Below are 21956 nucleotides of genomic sequence, written 5' to 3'. Positions count from 1 at the left end.
TCTGCTTGGCCATGACAGGCTGTCCCAAGACAAAATTCAATCAGCGTAACGACGATAGCGGCAGCAGTAGAAACAAGATCGGCTTAACATTACGATTGCACCATTAATGTATATTGTGCATAGTGGTAAGGGACAGTTGTGGGGGGGGGGGGGTGTCGGAGAACAGATCGGAAAGCATTAGAGCAATAAAACGTTGCATTCGAGCGAAGTCTCTGCTAGACATAGCTGCCTTATTCAACGCACTCTTGTTTGTCTTGCCACGTCCTCCTGCTCAATGCTTCATGCCTTTATAAAGCTACACTGCGGAGTTACAGTTCAGTGGGGCTAATACTTATGTAAATGTAGTAATACGTGAATATATACGTCTACATCTATTTTTGGTGCCATATTAAAGCAAAATAATTTAATTCTGCGTATAGGTATATAATTTGGTAGCGCGCCGTTTTCGAATTTTTTATCTTCAGTAGATAGCCTGAAAAACGCAAAAAACAAAGCTGAGAGCTCTGACCTACAACCGTATGTATATAAACAGCATAGAAACGCGCGGTCAGTTAACTATTTATTCATCCACGGATCATCCGCGGTCGCGGTCGAGGTGGCTTGTCGAATCGGCCCGCAGATCAGTCAGTGGCCAGTGATCGGGAGAACCGTTTAGCGTGGCGCTATTCTCGGCCAAGGCCGCTTCGATTACGTTGACTGAACACTTGCACCGGCACTTAGCCACCAGCTATGGTCGCCCTATGTAGCTGTGTTCTATGATTTTTTAGACCTACCGGGGCAGCCAATATTCGGGAGACAGTAGTAAACAGCCCCCAGGCTCCAGGCAGTATCCAAGCCAAAGCTCTCCCTTTCGAATAGGAAGTTTTTAGCGTCAGCTGCTGACAAAAAGGAACAGAAGAATTTTCTATGTGGCGATGGTCGTGACCCAATTTAGGAAGGGAAATGGAGCTTTTGAAGGCGGACGCGAAGTCAAGAACACCAGTCACTAATAGCTACAGACAGAAATGTCGCCTACTTGCTCTCCTCGTTGGTAGATTATCGTCGTCCACAGTGAAGAGTTTTCAGTGTCAGCGTTTTGCGACACGGCCGACGCTCTACGAGAGCGATAGTGCTTGACCAGCAGTAGCCGATCCCCCAACAAACACTGTTAGTAGTCGTGACGATCATACTAATGAAAATCCAAAAGCCGTCCGGTAACAATCTAATCGAGCGTGGAGCAGCTTAGGATCTTCCATTTTTAGTTCATTCTAATGTTATTTATTAGAGCTCTAGATATCTATGCCTACAACCATCGTATATTTGTACTGCCTTTAAAATACCGCTTCGTATTTTTTGCGCCTTTGCTTCGTTGGCAGTGTCTGGCTTCGTAAGTAGACAAATTGAGGTCAAAATGACACTTGAAAATTCTCGTAATTCTGATTTCACGGCAAATGTTCAACTATTTCCACTTAAAGTTGCATAACGATGACGATAAGCGCGACTCCGGTGCCTCTCCATTGCAACCTTGTTTCAACGGCCGCCGCTTGCAGTTTTTGCGAACAAATCGTTACCATCATTCGATGGTGGAAGCATTTGTCTGGACCAATACATAGTTGTCCCTTGTGCGGTTGCTATGGAAAAGGAGTTGGAGCAGCTACTCTCGCTGTACGAATGGGCCTTTGCAGCCATATGGAAACAAGACCACTGTGGCAGGCGAAAGCCTACAATAGCAGAAAGACCTCTGTTTATGTGCAATATGTCTGCACAAAGAGAACAGTATCCAACACGCGGTAAGTCGGTCGTTCTCGAGTTAACTGTCATGGATTGTAGGCATACTGAAGAGCCGCACTGTGCAGCTTTTTATGCACTGGCTTCATACAATTCGCGGCGCAGGAGGGTGTAGATCGCTCTATCAAACCGCAGTCGAGATTTCGCTGTCGCGTCCATCAGCTTCACTTTTGCTGCGAGGTATGTCTGACTACCGTCAGTATGGCCCATTGTCGTGCTCGCTGGTGGCGGAAAAAGGCTCGAGTGGCTCTTCCGGGTCAGCTTCCGTTCTGCTTGGTATGGTTCCATTGCTCGCCTGCTTGACTACTGCTACGCCATTGCCCACAAGCATTGGCCAGCAAGGTCGATAACGGTCAAAGCAGAAACGACGAAGGCGATGGAAATAGGCACCACGAGAACGAGCCTGCGTGGCTGCCTGGCAGAGGTTCTGCTCCTCTTTAAGAGTGGTCCCCATTTCGAAGAACTTTGTCGTCCTTTTCTTGTCACCGCTGCCGTCATCTTCGCTTCGTCAGCCTTGCTTGTCTGTGCAGCCGCTGGTAACCCGTCGCATGCTGTACCATGTTCTACGTCTTGTCCCTCCATTTTTTGGTGCTGTTGCTACTATTAGCCTGACATCTCTTGTCATTCCGGTACACGCAGACCAACAGGTCACCCTCGCTGACATCCTGCCGACTGCAACTATTACTGCTGCTGGTGTTGTTGCTGGAAACTCGATGTGAAATATATCTGTGCTACCGCGCGTACGAGGATAAGAATGGGCAAACAATGGTACGAACAGAAACATTAAAAAAAGACAAACGGGGCAAAAACTAACCGATGTAAAATACGCTACGCACCCTTCATGACACGTGCTTCTATAGCACCACTTTTCACAGAAGCTAATTGCGCTTCACGCCTACGGTCGGGCGGTCAAGAACACATCAGCTCTTGGCTGCAGCCCGCGGTTGCACATTCGTTTCTGCAAGCTATCCGTAAGCAAATACTGTTGCTATTTCCCTATATGTTAACCCCAAGACTGATTGTCAGTATCATCACCAGACGCATTAAGTGAAGGCCAGTCGAGCCAACTGGCACCACCCAGGGACCGTTTCTCGTTCATTACGACCCCCCGGGTGCTGATTAGCAGCGGACGATGGTACAACAATAAACAAAGTTAAAGAAAAGCAAACCCAATTGTGAATGGTATATAGAAGAAGGGGAGGTGGTAGCGAAAACGGCGACAGTTACGATGATTATGATCATGATAAATGCAGAACCATTCTTCTTATAACGGCGGCGTTGGCCAACAACAGCGACTATTATTGCGTTTCCGGGGATGTTGTGTCCTTGCTTTCCATCTTCCTATACATTCTTTCGAATGCATCTCTGTTTACAGCTCCCATCGTGGTTAACAAAGTCAGCAGCCAGAGGAACGAACACCTAACGTAAGGAAGCGGCTGAGACAACAAAAACTCTGGCCAGTAAAGCTGGCTTGCGGAGCTTCAACAGCAGCGACACTCCGTAGTAAACGCGACTATTGAATAACCAAGTGCTTGAAGGACGCTTATTCTGTATGTATCTATGAGTGCGTTCAAGTATGGAGGCAGTAGCGCCACTGGCGTTGGAACGATACGCAGTAGTATATCAAAACGAAAAAAAGATGAAAGCTAACTGCCAAAGCAGACAGCTTACTACGCTAAATTCTACTCCCATAGAAGTCATCTGTTTGATCATTTTAAGGCAGTCGCTACCGCACCGGTAGCAATAGCAACTGTCTTAGTCCTTCTTGTCTTGTCTATATCCAGCTCGCTTCCGTCCCATCGTCAACTTGGCTATCCCTCGTTCCTTGTCCCTCTTTCTATCGCCTTATCTCCCTCTAGACGGCATCCAGCTCCCATCATTCCCCGTCGCCGCTCCGCCAGCTGGGAACCGGTCCATGCCCATGCAGCTCTACTTCTTTGTCGAAGTGCTAACTGGCTAGCGGTTCAGACATAAAACAGTTGAGGCCGAACATAGCAGAGGAGCCCGACCGAACCCCTTATAAGCAATGGGCTTCACTTTACCGCGGAAGGCGCTAACTGCTTCTAGTATGGATGTAGCTACGGTTTCGGTTATCGTTTCGTTCAGCGGCACTCCTCACAAACGTTCAGTTCTTCTAGGTGAGTCGATGTACTGGTCATATTTCTTTTCGAAAAAAATCAGTTCGGAAAAGATGGCGCTGACGGCGGCATTGTATAATGAATACAATGACGGAGCCTACCATGCAGGCATGTATATGTGCAGACCGAAGCTTTAGCAGACGACGTAGTTGTAGCGAATATCAAGATGTGAGTATAAGATTGGAGAGAAATTATCCAAATAGTTCGCATCTAAATCAAACGCTAAGTAGCCTTACGGAAGCGTACTCTCAAGGGCTGTTTTAGAGTTTGAGACGCAAGCCCACTCTGACAAGTGCTTGTGAGTTAGTCCTCTGCCAGACCCTGCACCAGACAAAAAAACGAATCGTTCTAAACAGAACGGATCGAGCTCCAACAACGAAATCAATATTGATATTAGCGGCGAGTAAACCTAAATTCTACAGAGCTAAATAAATTATAATGATTTGTTGTCGAACTATACACATTGAGAGGTTACATCGATCTATAAACTATTAATATTTTTTCTCAGTTACCTCGTATATAATTCTACTTTCAACAACATCGCACGGCTCCGATTGCTCTTGCTTTGCTGAGCCTTAGATAATCTAATTCCTCCGCACCGCGTATTTATCGATAGGTTCGGCACTCTTCCACCGAGATAGAGCTATCTATCTATCCGTGAGCTCCTCCGTATCATCTTCTACGTGACCTCAAGAGCCGCCTGCTTTTGTCATCTATAACATACCATTTGTACAAAATTGACAATTCCAGACGTGATGCGCCAGTCTGTTTCCTTTAATGTCGTCCGGCCACAACATCGGCCGACAATACAGATATCTGTGTATGCTTATTTCTATATCCTTGACCTATAGATAACGGCTATGAAACATCCCTCTGGTTAAAAAAAATGCATTCCTGCACATTCCAAACAACCGGTATAAACAAAGTAAGAGCTCTATACAACATTCAAATATCTAGTATTGTTAATAATACAACTGCTATCGAAAGCGGGATTTCACTTGGACTTTAGTAACGTTCGACTTTTTTAGGTATGTATAAAGAGCAGTTGATGTGGGCTGTCAAGCTCGTCCATATCAAAGTATCTCAGGTGTGAGTCGTGAATGCTGCCAGTCTCCTATGCCCAATGAATGAAACTTTTTATGTGACGCTTACTTGTACTACACTGGATACCTATAGTCTTTCCATTTCAACCCTGTCGGCATATATCTGCAGACGAATGCATGAAATAGCAGAAATACGTTTCTGCAGTGATCTTCTGGCAGGCTACTGAGGTATATTTATGCGTATATGATAGCGGTTTCCGTTGCACTGAAGAAAATCTTCTGGAAAACACAATTAATCACAAAGGGAAATCAGCCAGCCAATACGCGCCGCCATGTGTAATATCTGCGTATACAATATTCGTCCTTAAAATTATAAATAGGCTCAAAAACGTCCGCGATCAGGAACGTTTGTCCGGAATCAAAGTCTGTGTATCAGTTAGTGTGCTTACATTCCGCAGAAAGTAGTTCGGCTAACGGGAAATAAAACCGTTTCGTTGCTTAGTAACATGTATCTCCGGGTCGTTGCCCATACGCTTCAGCTAACCTACGCAGTATGTCATCATATCCGCATCAAATCGGATAGTACGCAAGGGATTCACTCAGACACGTATCGATCGCAAATCGATGCCCACTCTATGAGTAGGATAATCACCCCTCTTTGTCCCGACGCCCTTCTCCAAAAAACAGAGTAATCTAGAACCTGCGGTTAGGGGGTTCCGTGCTGCCTACAGCCACTATTGTGGCAGCCACCGCTGCTGCTCCTATTTAATGTGCAACGTCCAGTACCTGGCTGACTCTTGAGGGTTGCGAGAGTGATTCAGTGGAACCGCCTGCCTAAGACTAGCTGACTCGGCTGGGGTTTCTCCAGGACTATTTGTTCAGGCCAAAGGGACAAAAGTCTGTAGCAACTGATCATTATTCGCATAAGTGTGGTTATAGGTTAGCTTATCATTCCGTGGCCCAAACCTTTGATTAGCACAGATACAAACAGATCAAATATTCACACTGCACCTCGCCGTAGATTAGAGCAGGCTTTTGAAGGGAAAAAATATATTTTAGGCTCTCCCATAAATCTCCTTATAAGTGTTCTATTTATTTTGTCCGTTAAACAAAAGCATCTGACTATATAGAGCATATATAGAACATAGTTTCAAATCTCAATTCATCATTGTCGTCGTTGTCATCCTAATCAGAGGTCATTTTAGGTCCACAATGCATTATGAACCTCGACAGCACAAATATAATAGATCTCACCTCATATGGAGTAAAGGATGGTTTTGTCTAATATTGATAATCTATTGTACTCCATTTTGTGCGTTGTTATCCTAGAGGTTTTTGCAACTCCCAAAGGCGCACTTCGTTTGCAAAAGCTAAACAACAACTCTACACGGTTCCCCGGGAAGATAGAAAGGCCTAGAAAGAAAAATCTATTATTTACGCTACCCCAATTATTTAATATGTACATATAGCACGTTGGAGGACATGAATGATTTTAGAGACTTTCTTCATTCAATAGGGATAGATGCGAAAGAAGATCTCTTTTTTGCCGCTCGGTTTTATGACCTATCCATAGTTAGGGTGAACAGAGGCGTTCATTTGCCAACATAAAAGTAACTTAGAACGTTTCGTGAGAAATTGAAGGTGCATTAAAAGGAACGGTTGTTAGCAGGTTGAGCATAGATGTCTAGGCGGCGATCAGACACCAGCCTAATCGCTAAGCGACAAAATCGAACGTAGTTATTCTGCAGAGCTTCGCTCTTCACTACCTGCGCTTTCCTCAGCAAGACAAGCTCATCGAAAGCGCACTGTGTGATAGTGTAGGTTACATCCATCTGCACAGTAAAGCTTACGTATTTTTTCTAGTAATCCGATTGCTAGTTGGAGTCAACATCGCATATTATGTACCATCGCTCATCTATGAGGACGTTTCGGATATGTAGTCGTTGCTTGCCTTGCGTTCACCGTCCCGACCACAGTGCTCAGGATCCCAGAGACAGCTCTGACGCTAACGCTGATCTCGTCGCCATCCATAAGTTTATCTCTTTCTTTTGCTGGCCCTGTCGAACAACATAGATAGGTAGGTTTGCTAATACCAACTTAATTCCGGTCAGGCGCACAAGCTCGTTTTCCGCCCTAGCAATTCAGCACTACTAATCTAAGCTAGTACACGCGTTCATTCATCGGATGCGAGGTAGAGACCGGCGACATGTTCCTAACAGATAATTCCCGTCTCCGCAACTAGTTGCATAAGCGGCCCTCACAAACTGCAAGCGACCGAACCTGAGCGACCATACTGTACGTATACATACGCTTCAACGTACGGCCATATTTCTGGCGATGCTGCCAATTTTTCTGGGGCGCAAACGCGTAGACACCCCGTTTCTGACTTCTTTTCCAGCACTGCATCCGCAAGCTTAAAAGTACAGACAACTTTTTCTGCGTCTCCTTTTCATACAGACATGTGTACATATATATAATTACCATCACTGTTGGCATGACCCAGCCCAGTCAGTGGCAGCAGCCGCCGCCGCCGCCGCCGCAATAACGGCGCACAAAATGGGGTCGTATCGATTCGTAGTCATCTCTATTCGCTAACTTGTATAGTGCGCGCTTCTTGCCATATCGCGTCATCGTCTCTACAAAAAGTGCGAAAGGCCTGGCACATCTAACAGGAGCATAAGAAATCTTGCGGGGGGTAATCATTCGGTTTGCAAAGGAAAATGGAAGGCTGATGTTTCACCCACGCCCACCCACACATACATACTTCTCAAGTATGTGATACACGTATAAGTACATCTTGGTGCATACAGGCTCACCGTTCTTATCACTCCTGACGTCTGGTCTCGTTCCGGCTATTCAATGGCAGATGAAACATCTGCTCACAGTTCATTCACGGCAATGAGGAATTGCCGAAAGCAGCTATCGGTAAAGCGTATGAAGTAAACAAGTATTTTACCATTCTACCATTTTTTATCATTGTAGTTTGAGAAGTTGACCAACAATCAGGCTGGTGATGGACAAATCGATGAAGCCGATAGATATGCATTACATATTTTAAAGGGTCAGTGCGATGTGTTTGCACTCAATGGATATTTCGATGCACGATAAAGTTTTGAGTGACTGCCCGAGAAACTCCATATATCGATTAAACATCTTGCTCCGAGGTTTATTACGACACCTTTGAATGCAATATCACCGTCGATTATAGTAGCTTCATTAATAAACCTATGTGCATTGACGGGACGGGGAGCTAATACAGTTCCCAGTTATAAATAAGTTTTCCAGTTATAAATAAGATAATTACATAGCTGTTCACAGATAATGAACTTCTCATATTCCTGTATGTACACCATATTGATATTTAATGATAACAGTGTATCGAAAAGTACATTGATAACGTATCCTGTACCTGCTTTGTCTGCCTACATTTATTTGTATACATATGTACAAAAGGTAGAAGAAAACATATAACGCTCCCATTACTTCTGTATGCTCACGTCTAACTATCTCGAATCGGCTGGACATTGCTAAAAGATTTAATTAAAACTTTTGCTATACCCATTTTGCACATATGGGTTCGTCTACTTCCAGGATAAGCACAGATCAAGTCGATAGTGGATAGAAGTTGGTCAATTCTCCAGCCAAAAATTTGGGAGTGACCACCAGTCAAAACATATATAAATTAGATACACAGGTACTGCCCAAGGCGTCCACGTGCGTTGCTGGTGCGCAGAGCGAACGTCCTCCATCGAGCCATGGTGCGTAATAGCTAGAGGATTGAACTAATAGTCCGACGTCGCGTTCCTTAATTTCGGTCGATTCCCTACGGAGCGGGCCGTCGGCTGGACGCGTGCCCGGTGGTATCCCCCTGACTGAGTGGAACCTTGCCGCGGGCGAGCATTGACATATTCACACAACGGATACGACCCTCGCAGCGGGGCCCACGAGAGAGACAGTGGGCGCATAGATATGCATCTATGTATATAGCTTCCGCCGCATTTACTGATACACATTGAACGACCGAGAACGGATAAATCTGTACTTCACTCTGCAGACGAATCGGCAGGCGACGCAGTGCCGACGTATAACGGCCGTAGTGCTAGTTGGCATCGAAATTCGCGGATCTAAGAGTACGTTAAACGCTCACGTTTTTTGTCCACATGTTCTAAGACGCTCTAATATGTGTGTCGGTGACGTAAGGCGTATAGAGTAATAAGGCTGTACGTAGCAAGGTTTACTTGGTTAGTTCATTCTGTTATTGATGACCTGTTATTGAATGCGACCCAGCCATAGGTGTTTCCTTGATTTTTATGGCTTTGCACCTGAACACGAGGTATTATTAATATCGATTTATTTTCCGAAGGGTCCTGGTAAGGACGGTGGCTGATCGGTTAAAGCCCGCTTTAGCCAATTGATCGCTTCTATGTATCACCAGCAGGGCTCACACAGGAGCGCAAATGTAGGACGGCCTCATATCAATGTAACAACTGCGGGGGAAAAACAGCTGCGGTAATATAAAGCCAGGTGAATTATCGAAACACGAGGTGAAAGAACTCGTAGAAGCTGATTTTAAATAATGAAAGCCAAGCAGTTAGCAACAGCTGTGGATGGGCAGTTCCTTGCTTCCAAAGCAGTCTTCGTGTTATTTCATTGTCTATATGTTTTTTTTTTTTTTTCGGTAAATGCCCCTACGTCTTTGTATTTGCAGCATATAACTGATTATTTATGGAAAATGCGTATCCACTAGTTGCGACATGTTGTAACGAGAAAATAGACGAAAAGCATACAAAATTAATGAGTTTGCCTTAGGTTGTGAAAGCATGTCTTCGATTCTCGAGTCTGCTACGGGTTTATGCTTACACATATATATATTAATCAGGGATAAGTAATTTAATAAACACTTGTAGAATCTGATCGAAATCGGCCACCTCAAAACAGATGGATAACTTCATTGACGTTTTCTTTCGGGAAAACGAGGCCGGGTCGAACAGTTCTGTGAAAATTTCGAACGCTTAATAATGAATCAGCGCCAAATTTAAAAATATATAAAATGAATACTACCATTCGCCTTGTGTGATAGAAACGAACGGTGAACGTACGTTGCCGTTTGAATTCGATCAAACTTTGTTTTTTTATTAACATTGTTGGGTCTCATCGAATTCTATTAACGCTAAAAGCACATCGAATAAAGAAGTGTTTCGGAAAGTATATCAATTCTGCAGCACGAAACTTTCCACTATGTTCACACGTTTCATTCGAAGAGACTTTTTTTTTTCGGTATTCTGCCACCGTATTCTATCTAGCAGCAACGGAAGCAGAGGACACGGATATTGTTCAAAAAAGGCAGTCTGGGGTTTTTATTAAGCATACATCGCTTCTATTTTAATGCAGATAATGGCGAAGTTGCACCGAGCTGTACGACCAGATCGTACAGCTCTTTGTTCGGAACTTGGCACCATCATTAAATTGGCAATCTGGTGCACTTTTTCCTCTCGAATAAAAGTGCAGTAACAAAAGGAGGGCAATTTGGTACTTGCACTATAGTCGCTACCACCGACACGCGGGTGGGCCATCCTCTCAGCCTTTCCATTGTTGTGCTAACTTGCAATTGAAATGAACCTACTGCTGCATTAAGGCTAGATGTCATCACGTATCTGTATGGTATGTAAGTGCGCGACATTCCCTTAATTGGCCTTTTGTTAGCCTGTTTCGATGCACGACGTTGTGCACGTCTAACAAAGACCACGCTTAAAAGCTGATCTCTTGATCCAAACAAGTGACTAAGGTCAAAAGAAGGTCACTGCGGAAACGTCTATGCATGGATGACACAGCGTCATAAATCCTCGTGAACACCACGGGGCGATGTCGAAATGTAGGAGTCTTGAAAACTGTTCTCTCCAGTAAGACGATAATCATGAACAGTCCGCGATCCCTGGAAGTGCCCGACACCGTGTGAGCGTTTATGGCTTTGCGGAGGCCGACGGTGTTTATACCCTCGCGGAGGCCAAAAAAGGTGGCGTGGCCGCGCAAGTGAGTCAGCCAACAAGTCTTGCAGTTGTTGTGTCTAGCGACAGCGAGGGTGAAGTCTTTTGAAGCCGGTGATGCGTCGGTGAAATGAGGACCATTTATGAAATGGGATGCACAATGGAACAAACGTATCACTATTAGAGGCAAATAGCGGGCTGCTTAGCGATAGCTAGTGCACTGGGTGTCAGAACTCCGTCATGTGCTGCGTTCGTAAATGATGTTGTGAACTGCTTTTAAATTGCTCGAGTTAAGAAGATCACAGTTGTCCCATGTTGAGGGGGTCCTTCGGCATTTGTTTCAATGAGAAGTATGTTCTCAAAAAACAGTGCTTCTAGATCTATGTTTTTCAAGCTAATAATACGCCCACATATGCTACTTATTTTTATTTCTCGTCTAGTGGTGATTTCGACCAGTTTTTAATTGGTGAGAGCTGTACGAGAATTTATATTTAGCTTCAGCCTGTGAGCACCAGCCTGTTCCTAAGTCTCATTTCGTCTGGCTGAAGGGGTAGTGATATATGTAGATATTATACAGAGCGCGCGCTTTATTGCCAGAAGTTCTTTTGTCGCTTAGATTCCTACGATTTTTCCTATTAGTACTATCGACTCCGATTCCATCGCGGATGTCATTGAGAGAACGCTATTACGGCTGCCGATGGTAATCATGCTAGCGCCACAGTCAATGGTCCCAGCTCTCAGCCTTACGTTCTCGGGTTTTTGTTCTCTACTCTTACTAATTATGACCGCGAATTAAGAAGACTGGGTCAGAAATGGGATAAGCTTAAGAGATGGACTTGAAAGTTAGTTGATCTTTGTGTCCCGGTGCTGCTGATGATGATGTTGTTGAGGCATTGTTTTTATTTATAAGCTTCTTGTGTCTAGCCTCGGTCGCGCTAACCCAAGCTTTTGATTTGTTTGATGCTTTTGCTAGCTAAATAAGCTACTATTATGGTTGTGCTTGCTTGCCGTTTTCTTGGGTGCCGTGCGCATCAATGACATTGCACTCGCAATCTTCAGACGGCTGGTATTCTTGTCTATATTGCTTTTTTAAACGCTACTGCTAGTACTGCTATTCATATATTAGCTCCATCCTTTGTTATACCGATGCAGGTCGGCCCTAGCCCTCTTTGCATTCTCTTAAACGCGACCAAAGCGGTATTTGCTAATTATTTCGACATCGTCGGCCTCCTGTAGTAGGCAAATGGGCCAGGTTTACTAGAACAACGTCCGTGTTGCTGCACCTGAACCGGATTTCGGCCTTATTGTTGCTTTGACTAGCTGTTTCCTTGTCTTCACCTACGTGATAGATTTCCCTTGTTTTTATGAAGGAAAATGTTCATTCTTTCTTTACGTAGCCTCCCTTCTGCCTGAGTAACCTAACAGACACTAATGCCTTCGACGAAGACTACAACCAGCTCGTTGGCTTTCTCTCTTCGTCTAGCTTTACTGTCCGTCCCGGTGAGAACAACGAAATATTGCAACTAAAATTACATTCCTCCACGCTCATCTGCTAAACTATCCCCAACTAGCATCAAATAAGAACAACTATATTATATGTCGCATGATGCTCTATAATGACCCTTTCATGGTTAAAATAGCCTTTTAAGAAAATAATCCTCCCCATGGTTACTTACATTTGGAGCATGTGAAATTTCTATGAGTTGCATAGGGCACTGCCACGTCTAACAGTCTTTTATATCGGACGTTAGTTTAATTTTACTTTAGGAGATTAGGTAAGAGAAACTGTTTTAGCTTGTCATTGCTGCGACGTACGAGCTCCTACTTCCATAGCCCATCTGCCTTTTCTTCTAAATCTGGCGTAGAGAGTTAATTCACGGTTAATTTTTCTACAGTTAACTGAAATGTGTGAGACCCAGTCGGGCTGATTAGTTATTCATATCTGTGTGACTCAGCAAAAAAAAAAAGAAAAAAAAAAAAAAAAAAGAAGAAAATCAGTATTAAAATTTTCCCTACATTAAACGTTTTCAAAGGACTGTACAGTAGTATACGCGCCCGGATAGCTGTCAGCAGAAAAAAGCCCAGACGTGGTCCACGCTTGGTCCAAGCTTTTATGGCTATTTCTTGTGAGGGCTTTGATATTTTCATTTGCAGATGTCTGCTGTCTCACCGGTATCCCCGGTGACGAATCTGCTTCGTTTTTCCATTCAGCAGACGCTTTCTAGGGCTTGTTTGTCGGTCCGGCCAGCATCGACCAGGCAATGCATCCGAATAGGACTATAACCGCTAATGACGCCAATATATCTGTGTGCAAGGGCACGTACGTATGTCTGATAAAGGCTGGTTATCGGTGTGTATGCGTGTCTATATGTGCTCCTCTGAGTGCTTGGCTATGTATCAGAGTCTGGCTGTTTTGTTAGAGAATGAAAAGGGAACAATTGATTAAAGGGCTAGCACAGCTGCCGAATTATTGGAATAGAAACGATAAAAAGTAGCGGCTGGCCCTCGTAACGGCAGGGCTGTAATTGCTCGGAGCTGAGACGAAAAACATAATGAGAGATCGTCATAGTGGATTAGGCTTGTTAAATGTCGTTGGGACTGGTTGGACGAAAATCATTGAATCTGTTGAGGCTTTAAACCAGCGGCGTCAGCTGGCAGTCGGCTGCTTTTTTTCAGATTTGTGCTTTGATTGTTGGCATTTTCACGCCTGTGCCTCTATAAATCTCTTAATTAGCATTTGCCACCGCCGGCCTTCGTTGGAAGGTCTATTTTCGTGCTGTACACTGTAGAAATGCTCCTATTGTGGCTGAAGCTCATCCACACAGCCTATAATATTCTCTCGTAACTTTTTTGAACCTTACCGTCCGTTGTTTCCCCATAGAGTACCATTTGCGTAAGGCTATGCCAAAATGCAGTGGATGGATGAACAAGCCAGCAGCTATAGAAATATATTTCCGCTTCTAATTAGCCAGCAACAGTATCGACCCCTCGTTAGAGTCGCGGCACCTCGTGCTAAATAATCGTGATGACGCCAAACGGTAATCGCACTGTTGAAGTGTAATTTCCTGCGTATGACCATGAAACGGTGCCAGTAAAGTTCATCCGAAAATCATTACAGTGCACGATCAGACAGAACAAAGAGGCCCTGTAATCGGAAGCAGATATAGCAAATCAGGTGAAGCACCAGTAGGTGCGTGAACGTGTAAAACTTTTTTGGATGTCTGCTTGACATTTGGCATGGTTATTTTTCTAGTCTTCGAACTTGATTAATTGATGGAGTAAGAAATTAGACCCTCTTCAATAAGTAGTTGATCAGATTTGAGCGTACGCTGTACATTGCCCACCCACATGAAGACCTTTTTAGCACTGTGATATTCTTCACAAGGAAATACTACACCCGTACAATGTCTAATACCACTAATTCCGTAACATGATCGGAGAAGAACCTAGGTTGGATTTAGGTGAACCGCTTTCACAATTTAGTAAAAAGCTGCTGCATTTTTCAAATAACAAAGTTAAATGTGACGATTTCGATAAACAGGGACTTCTAATAGCAATCCAATGAGGACCAACTGCTTCGACTTGGATCGCTCTTCCTTTAAATTTCATATTTTCGCTTGTTCGACCCAAATCACAAAGCTCAGCCACAGCCTGCAAAGTGGTGTCCGTCAGATGCAAACGCAAAACTGCTCACCAGATCGTCAAGCGGAAATTTCTCTCTCGTGGGAAGACTCGATTATTTCAGGAGTCAAAACGGCGACTTTGGTCCCTACCCCTTCTTATTATTTCACTCTGCGGCGCATTAGTCAATTTCCCTAGGTGGCTTTCCTATATATTTCCCAAAACCTTAACCATTTTCGTTTTTCCTTCGCTTTCGTATGCTCGATTCTTCTGCTTGTTCTGTAGCCGCTTTGGTCAATCTGAAGGGCTGGCGTTCGAAAGGAGGTCGCCAAAGAAGAAGTCCCAAACAGCCAACAAGCAACTTGAAAAAAGCTGCTCGATCACTCAACCGCTAAGCGGAGACTAGGTCCTGGATTAGACTTATGATCTAAAGGGAACGCGTTCCTCACGCGCGAACGGAGAATAACAAATGGCCGAACAGTGGAACCGGACAAAAGAGGAAAAGTAGGACAACGAAAAAAATTCTGAAGAAGGCCGAAGCCTTCCGAAGATCAAGTAGCAGGGACGTAGCTTTGAAGGCGATGTCGACGATAAGTAAACCAGCAACAAAGAACGAGAGAGGCCTTTTTGAGTAGTCCATGCCACTATCTGTCGTTTCCAGTTGACTTACTTTCTTACCTAGTGTCCAGCTTGGCCAACAATACTGGTATTCTTAAAACAATAGGGAGCCATTAATTTATCGTCAACAACGAGGTCGTATCGGTCTAGCCAATAATCGCCCTTCTATCACTTGCTTACTAACTGGGCCTACTCATCATAACGATCTACGCAAAAAGCTGACAAGTTGAGCTGAACTGCATGATGGATAGTGTAAATGAAATGTAAGGGGTAACTCTGTCTGAACATACTATTCGAAACTACGTATGGTATTAGACGTTCAGCTAAGGTAGTCATGCTGCTTGTATTACGTTAGCAAAAGCGACGCTATACAGCCAGCCAATCAGAAACTATGCAATATTCACAGCACTTTGCAACCACAGACGTATGACTCCCACGCTGTCATGCTCTTGGTCGGTATTTTTCTGTCCCAGTAATGGGTTTCTGTCCCAACTCTTACTATTATCACAGTAAGAAATTATATACTTGCTTTGATATTAGGAACACACTCACACATTGACCCGCTACTGGCTTGCGAAGTTCTCGTAATAGTTAATTGAATTAACTCGAGAAATCAATTGACAGGACGGGCAGAAATGATCAAATGGGTACCTTTGGCTTGTAGCGGCAATCGTTTCGCCGATCGGCCATTGCTATTTTTTTGGATATTCCATCCAATGCATCAATGAATAGGCAGCGTATTGGCGCAGTAGTAAATGCAGTCCGAACCTTTCGCATCTATTCTGCATGCTTGGAACGTGGTTATTGCAAATTAATATAGATGTCGGGGCTCACATGAGCTATGAGGTACTTGGGTCGATTTTGTTACCTGCCATATACTGGGCCTCATAACCTTGCCACTTTCTGAGATGCTATGCAGATCTATAGAAGACGAGCGTTTCCACGTGAATGTCTTCTTTGCGATACTAGGTCTTGTGCTCTTCCCGCTTATGAAATTGCAGCAGAGACACAGTCTTTACCAACAGTACCATCCAGTAACTGGGTTTGTATAAAATATTTCCCTGTATTGTCTGTGCCTAACTGTAAGCAAGCAGGAAGGGCGGTAAATGTTATTCAAATTTCGCATATGTTTAAGTTCCATAAAACGTGCACATATCTGTGATACGAATGAAGTACATAGTATCAAACCTTAGCCCTTTCGTATCCTATTCCACCGAAGAAAATCGGAGTATCAAGCTTATATGTATCTCTATATATATATCTACTAGCGTATTTCAACTGTCAATCGAAGCTTGCTATAACTAGCGAATACTAGAATTCAGGCGAAAGAAATGAAAATACGTCGATAAATAGCAACAGTGGAGGTAATTCGCAGCGCTGGTGTGCGTCTGCTACCCTTTCGAGTCGTACGCCAGCGGCAGGCAGCATCAACTGCCGCCGCTGGTGGGACCTTGGGGTGAAAGAGGCCATGGGATAGCGATAATAACGTCACCTCGACCGACCATCGAGTAATTATCCTCAGGTGGAGCATTATTCGAAGCAAGGCCGATGTCGGCGACACGACCACTAGCAAACACTGGTAAGTATCGGAGTACCCGAAAAGAAGATTGATTAGATCATACCGAGTTGCTTGCGGTACGGAAACGCCAATGATTTAGTTGACATGTCAAGCAAAAAAGGTAGGATTTTCATCGAAAAGTTAGAGACAGTCCATCGCCACCAAAACAGTGAAGGACATAGCAGGAACAGACATTTCAACGAAGCATCATTATATCTATAGCTCTATGGTTGCCCTTCTTGTAGTATGTTTCTGTATACGTATATCTGTCTGTATAAATCACAGATGTACAGTACGTTTCCAGCTGCAGTGTGTGTGCGGCGTCAGATGCTAACTGCACTTCTTTTCACTCTTTTCAAAGATTACGACGCAGAAATTCGAAAGATGGGATACGAATGAGCAGACTAACTTTTCCAAAATCAAACCTAGCCGAAGCTGAAATCCGTCGATCAAAAAGTGACTATTAGCAGCAAGGACAATTTCATCTGGGATACACTATTGTAATTTGGCTTGTGGAATCGTACACGCTTCCGGAACGGCTTCCCAGCTCGACAATGGCTGGCCTAGCAATTGGCGCGTTTTCTCACCGCCATTGCACAGCGGCATTGGTGCCAGTTGATGTCAGAGTCCAGATGACTCCACTGCCTTTCTGGCCATGTGGAGCCGCGTGCGACTATCGTGTCCCCGCCAACTCCGTCGACTTTCTGAAAATATTTCCCCTCACAACGTGTTAGTTTTATCGTTGTGATACCGCGTTGTGATACCGGGCTCGGCGCAATAAAAACTTGTTTCCGAAGTTTAAGAAGTGAGGACGTGTTTCACCTGCCGGAATGAGCAGATCGATTGATTAATGCTGCCAGTTGAAAAGTACCGTTAACGTTCACATCAACCGACTTGCCGTATCGCCCTTTCTTTCCTAGCGATCAATACAAGCCACGGGTAGGAGAACGAACAACGTTATCGTCTAAAGAAAGTGCGGGGCCGCACCCGCTCAGTTGGCTGATCCGATAGATACCAGCATCTGACAGATTCCTATTGTAACAGTTTGCTCAGTACATATTCGTGATAGCCTTGTTGTCGTTGCCCATAGGAGCTGATCAGTTAATCAGGCTACAACAGCGAGTAGCCGGTCCGTATATTATATGTAGCTATCGTGAACAGCATTTCCTTGGAGCTGCTGTCCGACCGATTCCAGCGAAACAAAAACAGTAGGAAATAATCACTCTGGTTATTGCTGGCCACGAGCGTCGACTGTAAAAACGCACTCGGTCTCGTGCTAATACAATTTTTCTCCCAGTAAATAGTGAGTAACTGCTTTGTGCTTAAATGCAGATCACGGGTCAACTAATATCATAAATTGTTCACAAAATTAGCATTAGTATTTCAAGTAGAAACGGTGAGTTTTAGCAATCTGTTACTGATACACGTAACCTCTTTGGCTTACTCCTAACCATTTGGCTCTATGTGTCTAAGTTCAGCTGAGCAAGTTATTATTATGCATTGTATACGTCTAAGCATTACTATGACATAATCATTTGGAGAAAATGGGCTTCCCATGAAGTGCATACCATTGACTCAACTTCACGTTCGCGAGAAATTCTGAATGATGCAATGTACTATATATTCGATTGAAAACAAAGCTAAAAGATTACCAATAAACAAGAAGTTATTTTCTAAGCTGCGTATTCAACTAGTTGCTTTCCATCGGAATGGTTACCCCTTGTTTATAGGGGTACGTGCTGTAATTGCGTAGGGGTAGTACAAATACTAGTCTGGATGAAGACGCTAAGCTGGAGGTCCCCCTTCAGCCACTCAAGCCCCGCGTGGGCAAGCATGAATGAAATAGCTTTCCTGTTTTCTCAGCTCCTCTGGTACGAGCGTAGGTTGGTCATTATTTATTATTATAATTATCATGACGCACTGCGTTCATTATTTACAAATACAAGCTTAAACAGACCTTGTCGTAGCTTTTTTATAAGCCGGTCGAAACGATTATGGTTTCATTTGAGCTCAAAATAAAGGACTTCGTCTTTCGCTTGCTTTAGACCAACTGATTTTCTTGCTTAATTAAATAAATATTGCAGAACAAACTGAAAAAGCTCATAGTCATAGTTAACAATGCCGATATGCTAAAAAGGCATTGTCAACTTCTATTTACAGCAGAGCTTAATTACATGTAGGTTTCTAGTTGAAAAAAATAAGCTTACAATTGGGATAAAAATCAATCCGCGAAACAAGCATCTCCGCAAAAAACTCGTCCTAATTTTTTCCTAGGCCTAGGTCTGATTTCACCTTAGCACCGTATTACAATTTTTACTAGAATCAATCCTTACTTCTTCTGTAAAGTGCTTTTTCCTCCCAGTTTAATGGCTGCTTCTAGGAAAGATGATTACCAAAATGCTGGCATATGCATACAAGTAATATTCAGTCCCATAGCTGATGAAGACCTTTAGCGGTGTTCCAACTCGTAGCTTTTCGGATAGCGGATCCCTACGTTACCATTTCTTACAATTGAACTGAAATTATTATTACTACGATTTTGTCCATGGAGTACCATCAGTTGACTGATGTGCAGGCGTTCTGCTGAAGGCGCACAAGAAAGAAAAGGAAAGTGAAGGAGTTCGCTACGCATGATGAGCAGCTGCCGTTGCTGTTAAAATGAGTGAAAAAAGACCAGCAGGCCTCAAAACGAGGAGCGACGAGGACAGGGCACGACATGCGGAAGCTACTATGGTATAGGGTTCCATGCCATCTGAAAAGCGGCCGATGATGCTACCGAGAAAAAGCCTTCGGTAGAACGAGCAGCGTTAGCAATAGTAAAATTGCGTGGCACAGTGCATGCGATCTTTGAAGATTCATTCTGTTCCTCGCGTGTCCTTTGCGGCTTGCGGCTTTGACTGCTTTTAACCGTCTTTGGTCTATGTCGGTAAATGCGTTCTTTTCTTCCTTCTTTCGCTATTCTTCGTTATGCTGCGTTTTGACCATAATCGACCTGCATGTGTGCAGTGTCCTTCCACCCATACCTACTATCTAGCTACGTAGCGTCGATTCGACGATACGTTTGAGGTCCCACGCGACGAACCCATATCTAATATCTGCTACTGTAGTTCTTGCAGTAAGGTCTATGCTCAAATAGCCACTCCTAACCCACTTCGTTGTGTCCCTTTTCATCTTACCATTACAATGCTTCCGGTAGCTTAGTAGATATTCTAGGAGGGACGGCTTTATCGAAACGGACGTGTCTCAAACCCTCACTCATTCAACTGAGTGCCTATTCGCTTCCACTCAACGAATTTACACATTCAAGCTATAACGCTTGAGTACTCACCTAAAAATCAACAAAAAGAACAGGTTAATTTGTCTCGTTGGTTTGGTTCGTCAAGCTTTTCCCTTCCACAAGTGAATCCCCCGTCCATCAAAAGCAGCTGCAGCAGCTGCGACAATGAGGGCGGTAGAAAAAGAGTACAAACTAACTAGTGAAACAGAGAAAGCAGCTAGTGCAATAGGCGAAATAGCAGATCACAATGAGAAAATAAGAAAAAAGCAGAGAATGACGGGTTATTGGCAGACAAAGCTGACCCGTGTAACGAAAACAAAAAATTCGGGGGTTACTGCCTCCACGGAAATCAGATGTGGCTCTAACAGGTAACTGGAGCGCAGTAATGGCTATGCTGTTTCTGCCACAGCAACCCATGTTTTCGCCGACTCTTTTGAGCTTCGGCACGCCCGTTTACCGAATACTGAACTGACACATTCCGCCAGCTGCAAATCGTCTTCTTCCGACAGGCTTACTGTGCCGTATCAGCCGATTGGCGCTTGCAATTTTGTATCGATTGCCGTCATTTAAGTAGCATTTAAGAATACGCAATGGTAGAAACAACCAAGTGTGTACGAAGGGTCACAGGACATAATGAAAGCCTATGTAGCACTTTCGCGTCCGGTTTGCTAAGCTGAGAAACAAATCCGGCTTTTAGATAGACAGACGCACGCAGCACAGCCTAAAAAAAAAAACCTCCGATTATAAAAAGCAATGACGATGGTCATGTAGGAGAAATCGAGAAAAGTGGAGCCAAGAGGCTAAAAGTAAGCGATGGCCGACTATTGGCCTGACTTGTGCTAATGCCAGCTTGCGCAGGATGAAGTCCAGTAGCTTCGGAATTCGGTGGCATTTTAACAGTTGGGTAGGTAGTAGTATATTATATATGGCAGCAGCGGCTATAAGTTGGTCTCTGCAGTGCTGCGCTTTGCTACCATCGAGCTCCACTTTGAACATAACAGCTATAGCGGGTTCTTTCGAAGATAACACGAACACCAAAGAAAAAAATGTAGGGTGCTGCTGTGCCTGGTCAGATGACACTTTTTCTACTTACGCCATCGGCCGGCATGTAAAGCCCACCGTTATTAGAACTAGTGCTGCCAGCTTTGTGCCACTTCTGATCGTAACGACAGGCAAGGCCAAAGGTAATAATCCTAGCATGCCTTTCCTAAGCTAGAGCTATACGAGCTAATACGTAAACGCGTGCAAAAGCTAAACTCAACGAATAAAACTCCATCATTTGCTTCTGGTACCCTATAAAAGCTACCAGTGTTACAACCGTTACTACGATTATACTATTAAGTTTCTTTCTTTTTGCTACTCATTATTCCTTTGTTCAGATATCTCCTTTTCTACTTATTTGATCTAACGGACGTGTCGCATACGTCCGCAACTGTGAGACCGAGAGACAGAGAGCTCAAGGGAAGATTAAAACTAGCCTCGTTCACTGACAACTCGTTTATAACTGGTGATATCTTTTACTGTCAGTATTACTTTACTTATCTCTGATATTTGCTAGAGCCTTTGTTCATGACCTTATATAACAGGGGCTCTGGATACGTGCTACCCAACAGCTGACTCCACAATGTTTTTCGATTATACTATTCAGTAGTAGGCATTTTTTTTTTCATACATATTCCAAATGTTATATTACGCAATTTAAAAACGCGATGTCTAAAGGGACGCCAATAACTACTTGATGTTCTTTGTCCAACATGCGTACACTTCCGAATGGTATTCTCAACTAACACTGTAATTCATTCAACTGCTTTTTTAATTTGTCCTGCAATCTCCTGTCGCTACTATTTAACTCTGCTATCGTTCGATCAGAATCGTATAACCAGTTGCTGTTGGCCCTCTATGTTAATCGACTGAATAATGCCCTCCCGACACCTACTGATGCAAAACTCG

The 21956-nt window shown here is 43.9% G+C and overlaps 2 protein-coding genes and 1 long non-coding RNA gene across 41 annotated transcripts in view; 1 reads left to right on the top strand and 2 right to left on the bottom strand.

Moving 5' to 3' along the window:
• Positions 1 to 21956, top strand: part of LOC111248212 (uncharacterized) — a 193868-nt gene that overhangs the window by 89330 nt on the left and 82582 nt on the right. The gene's annotated exons all lie outside the window — the stretch shown is intronic.
• The window catches only part of Shal (Potassium voltage-gated channel protein Shal), a 261664-nt gene that overhangs the window by 170842 nt on the left and 68866 nt on the right, over positions 1 to 21956 (bottom strand). The gene's annotated exons all lie outside the window — the stretch shown is intronic.
• LOC147756638 (uncharacterized) overlaps positions 15805 to 21956 on the bottom strand; it is a 36652-nt gene continuing 30500 nt past the window's right edge. The window contains exon 4 of the long non-coding RNA XR_015323496.1: positions 15805 to 20057. This is a non-coding gene — a long non-coding RNA (uncharacterized LOC147756638). The remainder of the gene's footprint in view (positions 20058 to 21956) is intronic.

This window comes from Varroa destructor, unplaced genomic scaffold, assembly GCF_002443255.2.
Source record: "Varroa destructor unplaced genomic scaffold, Vdes_3.0 BEIS01000003.1, whole genome shotgun sequence".
Taxonomy (NCBI): Eukaryota; Metazoa; Arthropoda; class Arachnida; order Mesostigmata; family Varroidae; genus Varroa; species Varroa destructor.
The sequence above is the reverse complement of the archived record's forward strand: the minus strand, read 5'-3'. Positions and strand labels throughout refer to the sequence as shown.